The following is a 7,113-nucleotide window of genomic DNA, read 5'->3' as shown; positions in this document are numbered from 1 at the left end:
GAGAATCATGAATGTGCATGACTTCTTGCTTCTCATTGGCCCAATCTTCAAGCTTCTTCATCATCAGGTCCGATCTTGGTAGATAGCATGTCTACCTCCTTGAGTTGATACATCCCTCTAGCTCTCTTGCGGGTTGGAACATGTTCTTCATTCTAGCCTTGATTGGAGGCCATCTTCTCCATAAGAGCTACTGCAGCTAGTATGGTGAGTGACAGGAATGCACCTCTAGTAGTAGCATCTATAGTCTCATAGGTACTATTGGTCAACCCATGATAGAAAGTTTGCATGAGTTGCCAATTCTCCATCCCATGATGATGACATTCCGCAATGTAATCTTGAAAGTGTTCTCATGCCTCAGGGATAGATTCATCATGCTGTTGTTGAAAGCTTGAGATTCTCCCACATAGAGCATTGGTCTTGCCTGTGGGAAAGAACTTTTGCTAGAAAGGTAGTGGAGCAGTTATCCCATGTAGTATTTCTATCTTTTTGTTGGTGTAGAACCATTATTTCACCTTCCCCAAGAGTGAGAATGGGAAGAGGCAAAGTAATATGGCATCTTGGGTTACTCCTTTGATGGTGAAAGTGCTATGGATCTTCAGGAAGTGTTGGAGATGTGCACTCGCATCTTCATGTGCCTTTCCACAAAACTGGCTTGCTTGCACCATGTTGATGAGGGCTGGCTTGAGCTCGAATCTATTATCTCCGACATTGACTATCAGTCTAGTACGGATGTTGGCCATAGTTGGAGCAGAGAATTCACGGAGTCCTGTTAGCCATGGCTTTAAATTCTGATGTTAAGCTTCACCTTATCTGGTTGTCTTCCAATTCTAAAGCTAGGTTTAGCTCTAGTCCTCCTGATTAATGCTTCTGGATAGTTAGCATAGTTTGTCGGAAGGTCAAAACCAATCATACATTACACTTCATAAGATATAAAAGTAGACATCACAAAGGTAATCCTGCTTGAAAGGAATCTGCAAGCACACAGATAATATACCATTGTAGCACTTCACCCGAGAGTATTCCAAGTATCGTTATTTATATTTTTACCACAGGAAAGGTCTGGCACGGATATGTATTGATAACTAATACTATTGATGAAGAAATAAACTATAATCAATGTTCTACTCATAACAGGGGTAAGTCATAGGATAAGATATATGATAAGTATTGATTAATAATAATGATAAATCACTCAGAGTACTCCTTTCTATGGCATTAGCATAGTCAGGTAGAAAATTAGAGGAATAATTCCTAAGTCATTCTTAATTACAAGTCAAAGCATACATTGATTAGTGCAATTATACCTAGTAATCATTGTTAAGATCATTGTCATATCTACACATAAGGGATATTACTAAGGAAGATTAAGAACAGAGCTTGTTCTTCCTTCGTAACCGGACCCTACGTGCACCTATATTCAGGGAGTGGACTACACCATTATGTTTTCTTGAGTGTAATTGGTATTGTTGAACTGCTGGTAGACTTGGTGTTGTCAAATTTTGAATGCTTACATGTAGTAGAAATATTGTTGCTTTATAATTCGAGTTAGAAGGGTTTTTAGACAAATTTTGTGGTTTGGTATGTTGCCTATTGAAAATGATGTTTGTTGTAGAAAGGGTTAATAACAAAGTTGTATAGAACTTCTTCATCTAGCTTGTGTTAAAATTTCAGGTCAATAGGCCAAAGGGTTTAAGAGTTATAGCTGTTTAAAGTTAGTTTTCCTGAATTGCTTGTTCTCTGGAATTTCTGGACAGCACTGGATTGATTACCTGTTTTAGTTAGGATAAAGTGTGAATTAGCCTTTGGTGATTAAATAAGAGTTTTAGAAAATTTTATAATCTTTCCATAAAGTCCAAGATCATAGCATTTGGATAAGTAGAACTTCAGTTATGATGTAAGCTTGTAACGGTCATGTGTAGCTTAGATATTGCATTGGGTGAAATTTATAAGTAGATAGAGAAGAGATATGCACCTACTCAGTTAGTAAGGAGTTAGAATTGTTATCATTTTGCTACTTAACATCATTGTTGTAGCACATACATTCCTCTATCACATCCTCCATGATCCTTCTTATGCATTCATGGGACTTACTTATGCATATGCATGCAATAGGTGCCACCGAGGAGATCACGCTAGTGGAGCTCGACGTCGATCCACAGGAGGAGCATCAGGAAGTGCAGCACCAAGAGGTTCCCAGAGAAGGAGAGCCTGAAGTTGATCACCTTCCCAAGTGCCTGGATCACCAGCCTTCAACGTTTGTGAAAGGCAAGCCCCGGAGCATTATAAGTCTCCCTATTTTATTAATGTCACTTAAAGTTATTGTGTTGCTGCATTACGTGACAGGAGTTGTTTGGAAACAATTGCTGCATAATACCTTCCTTGACCAGAAATATCTACCATGAATCCTATTTAAGTCCAAGAACGTTTATCATGCTTAGCTATGCTTAGACCAGTAGAAGTCAGGTGATTTCCTGTCACCTGCGAGCTATAGGTGATAACTTAATCATGGTTGGCTATATTGTGCTATCGTGGAACATAACCTGGTATTGTGGAATAAATGGAGACTGGGTGGAGTCTTATATGTGGTATTGTAGTGATTCCATCTGTGTCATTTAAGGACCGGACGTTGGAGGTCATCTTGTCATGTTGAACACAGCCTCTCACATAGTTGGCTGGATAAGTCGTTCCGACCACGAAGCTGAGTAGCTCAACTCAGGCCGGGGCCACGAGCGGTAAAAGTGCGCACCCTGGAGGTAGTAAGGATGTGTGGAGAGCCAATGGCGTAAGCCCAAGGGTGGGTTAGAGTCCCGATCACCCTTGGCAGATTGGTTGTATCTCTGAGGGCGCGGCGCTGGTCGTACCCACGATTGTACTTGAGTTGTACCAAAGGTGACCTAAGGCTACCTTCATGCGGTATGCCTTGGGTGTGTGTTAGGAATAATTCCCTAGCTAGGTAGGAATCGATTCGAATCGCCAGTCTTTCCCGGATAGTGAGAACTTGACTTGAGTTCCTTTCATCGTAGTAATTGATGGAAATGTTGGTTATGAGATTATGCAAGAACTCAACTGGATATGGTTATTATTGTGATGACATAATGGTACCCACATGTTTGGCATAGGATAGTTGCTAATCTAGTATGAGATAGGATTAATAACTGGTGATTCACAATAAATGATATGTTGGTTAACTTATGCCTTTTCTGCAAATAATGTCTACCAGCTCTACTTATAAAATCTTGCATACTCCTTGGTGTCGTAGTATATTAGTTGGACAGGTAAGTCTAGCTGAGTACCTTATCGTACTCAAGGTTTTATTCCTATTGTTGTAGATAATGTTATGTATCACGACTACTGTAAGAACTGCCTTGCTCCTGCAATGGATGAGGACTAGGACCATGGGCAATGGTCATTCTGTATTTCTTCTCATCTTTGTGCTTTTGGTTGGAGATGACTATGACACTGGCTTTGTATTAAACTACGTGTGATGTTGATGTTAAACTACTTTGCTTCTGCTACTTTCAAACTTGGTTTGTAATAATTATTCGAACTCTGATGTATGAGAAATATTTGTGAACTATGATGTAACATGTGATGGGTTGTGTTGAATCTCTACGATCTTGGTTTGTATGTTGGTTGTTTGAGATCCTTCGTGATTTCGTTGGACTACCGGGTTTATATGGGCTCAAGTATGACAGTTTGATCGCTTCGGTGATTGCTATTGTACTTGTGCTCTTATAAATTGGACTGGTTCTATGATAGCCATCTGATCACCTGGTGCGCCACGCCCTTCTAGGGGCTTTGATAGCAGGCCCCGATCCTCTTGGGATGGCCTTCGAGGGCTGACCTTCTGTAGCAATAGGTGGGGTGTGGGGAGCACATTGAGCTTGGGCGAGGGACCCTCATTGAGTCCATCGCTCAGCGGCTCTTGACCCAACTCTGGGGTGTTGGTTGGTTTTGGGGGTGCGCCACCTGAGCGACCGTCGATTTGGGGTTCTAGTTGCTCCGTCTAGGGAGCCAGCGTAGCCCCCGAGGCCATCAAGGGGCCTCCTTGCCAGTGGGCATGGAGGCTTCTGACATGTCTGTCCGCTGACGCTCTGTGTAGGTGGTTTAATGGCGTCTAGGCCATCATGCCTGATGGAGGAGTTAAGGTGTGCGTTCTTACACCATCCCACCTCATCTAGGAGATGGGATGTTGGGCCATGTGGAGTAGATCTAGCAGAGGAGGGGCCACAGTACTTGATGCCCATAGATCTGGGTCATCGATGAAGACTAGTCAGCCCGAGGGGATTCGGATCCCTCAAGTCCCGCGAGGAGGCATGCGTAGAGTGGGCGGCACGCTTGGTGGAAAGTGGAGTGGGGATTTGACGTCAATGCCCTCCTGACTCTGCCTTTACTACATAGCCACCATCATGCAACTGCTCCAAGGCATGTTGCGGGGATTGAAGGGACGTCTGGCCAGTACCCCGAGGCCTCTTTAGCCATCGATGGCTGATTGAAGGGCTTGGAGCCACCCTTAGTGAATCGACTAGGGCTATAAAGAGGGGTCCTAGGGACATGACGCCTTCTATACCCCTAGCTCCTTCACTTCTTCCTATCAAATCCAACTCCTAGCGGCCATGGCAGTAATGAAGTGCGATGCTTCCCTCCGGGTGAGCTTGGCTTCCTCCATCGGGCAATCGCTCCCTCGAGGGTGGAAGGATTCCAGCGATGAGAAGGCGATGGCATCATGCAAAGGGGGTAAGGGTTGGTGTCGAGGGACGATGTCCCTTCCTCATGTGTTCCCACCCTCGACACTTCCTCGACCATTCACGTCGCCGCGCTTCTTCCCCGCCTTCTTCCTCTATAGGGTGGAAGAATCCCATCGATGTGGATCGCTGGGGCTTCCCTCATTTATCAAAGGAAGAGCTCCCTGTCACCTCAAGGGTGATCGTCCAGCCTAGAGCAAAAGCCCAACAGAAGAGTGGATGAGGATAGTGTGGAGTTCTACCCCTCTACTTCACCCTTCATCGTCACTATAGCTGCAGAGTCGCTCCCGCCCCTAGGTCAGGGGAGCCTAGGTCTCCCTACACTTGTTAGCGAACTGTGTGATTCTGACCATAGATCGGTAAGGGTCGGGCAGGCCAGCGTGGTTGGTCTTGCTTGAGAGAAGCAGGGGGAAGGTACTAGACGGCGAAGTCATTGTCTGACCCCCTGGCCTTCATGGTAAGGCAGTAGTCCTCTAGCCAATGGTCTAGGTTGGTCTTGCTGTCATACTTGGAGATGTGCGTTGGTGGCTAGCAACACTTGGGGTAGGGAGTCGCCTGGATCGCTGCCCCGAACGCTAGAGGGCTGAAATGATCTGGGGTGGTGCCCTTGCCCCGTTGCTTAGGGGGTACGAGACTACACCTGAGCATGGCGTCTAGCCTCGATGGTGTCACGGACATCACGATCGTCACCGATCTAGTGGCATGCAGGGGGGACACCGAGGAGAAAGGTCATGTCTTCACTCCTACCAAGGCTTGGCACCCTAGGTTCATGGCCAGTCAGAGCTATTACTGGAGGGGTCGTCGCTGCTCCCCTCACCCCTGCCTATGGGGCATGAGCATGAGAGTGGTCCCTGTTGGTGGTGGTCATCGGCTAGGATGGCCTAGAGAGTGCGACACGACACCAGGAGGCAAAACTCTTGGCTTGCTGCTCAAGGGTGACATGGAGGAGCCGCTTCACCTCATTCAGCCACTCATTGGTCATTGGGTCTAGCATGTCGGAGATGTCTTCCAAATGGTAGGCGACAGCCACCATGTGGTACACAGCACAGGGAAAGCAGAGGCCGCTAGGAGCCCCCATGTGGCCATCATCATCATCATTGAGAGGGTGCATGGCTCCTTGCCATGCAAGGCCCTGCCTTTGGCGCTTGAGCTCCACCTTCACAATCTCTAGGTCCACCTGGAGAGCTCACAGGCAATCCTCCTTCTCCTTAAAGTAGGCTGCGTGGCTACAGGGACTCTAGTCTGGCGGCGTGAGCTCAGGTGTCTGCCATCGATATGGTAACACATGCATGGGGGGCATAGTAGTCGATGTCATCAAAGTCATACTCTAGGCCGTCCCTCGAGAGGATCTCAAGGAAGGTGTGGATCTAGGGGACGTCCACCCCCATGGCGCCAGAGAGGATGGTGCTTCTTGGCGCGTCACGGCTGATGAGGTGCTACAACTCTAGCTGGAAGGATGTCGTCGCATTCTAGATCCCAAAAGGCAAGTCTGGGAGGTAGTTCCAGAAGCGGTCAGGTGGTGGGAGCACCTCATCGGTGGTGATCTGGTGGTGGACATTGGGCAGCATGTAAAACATCTGGTGGCGGTCTGACACGATGGGGTTTGGGCCCAAATCATGCCAGATCTGTTAGGCCAGGACCTCAAGATCTGCTCCTAGAAGTCCTAGCGGAGGAGGCGACACTAAAAACTTGTTGCTCGCCGGTGCGGCCCCATCGAGCGGATGAAGCTCACCATAGCAGTCGGCGACGTAGGCCAAGCTCCCAAAGTTGAGGACCTGGCCTAGGGTGAAGGCACGAGCTATGATGAAGAACTCACCAGGGAAGCGGACACCACCGTCTAGGACAGTGCCGCTTGCTCCGGTGATGAGGCAGGTGGCTCTGGCCACCATAGAGCATGAATCACACTTGACGCTGCCCCCTACCTGGTGCACCAACTATCGCGGGGTTAGTGTAAAATCCTGGCCTAGGGCTTAACAGGATTAATAGGATACTCATACCAACAAGTTGCAACTTCTTTTCTGGAAGCCCATCTTTAAAGAACTCTAAGGTTAAGCGTGCTTGGCCTAGAGCAATTTTAGGATGGGTGACCAACTGAGAAGTTCTTCCCGAGTGCGCATGAGTGAGGACAAAGTGCGTAGAAAAGACTTGTGTGGGTCTATGAGGACAGTCTATGTCCTAGAAAAGCTGCCAGATGTAAGCGGGTCCGGCCTTGTAGAGGTGGGACGTTACAGAATGGTATCAAAGCCGACTCTCGTGGTTTCACAGGCACGTGTGTCATAGTTGCACAGACATGGTGTGCATGGCTGGAGTGGTCCTAGAGTGGTCACACAGCATGGCACATGCACTGGCACTAGACACACGGATGTGG

At 47.4% G+C, this 7,113-nt stretch overlaps 1 non-coding gene across 1 annotated transcript; it reads left to right on the top strand.

Annotated features, from left to right (window-relative positions):
* The first annotated feature begins 303 nt into the window (after nt 1-303).
* LOC136502339 (small nucleolar RNA R71) lies at nt 304-412 on the top strand. Its single transcript, XR_010770500.1, has one exon. It is a non-coding gene; the product is annotated as a small nucleolar RNA R71 (small nucleolar RNA).
* Nucleotides 413-7,113: the final 6,701 nt, after the last annotated feature.

Source organism: Miscanthus floridulus, chromosome 13 (genome assembly GCF_019320115.1).
Source record: "Miscanthus floridulus cultivar M001 chromosome 13, ASM1932011v1, whole genome shotgun sequence".
NCBI classification, from domain to species: domain Eukaryota; kingdom Viridiplantae; phylum Streptophyta; class Magnoliopsida; order Poales; family Poaceae; genus Miscanthus; species Miscanthus floridulus.
Note: the sequence above shows the minus strand (reverse complement) of the source record. Positions and strands in the feature narration are given on the sequence as shown.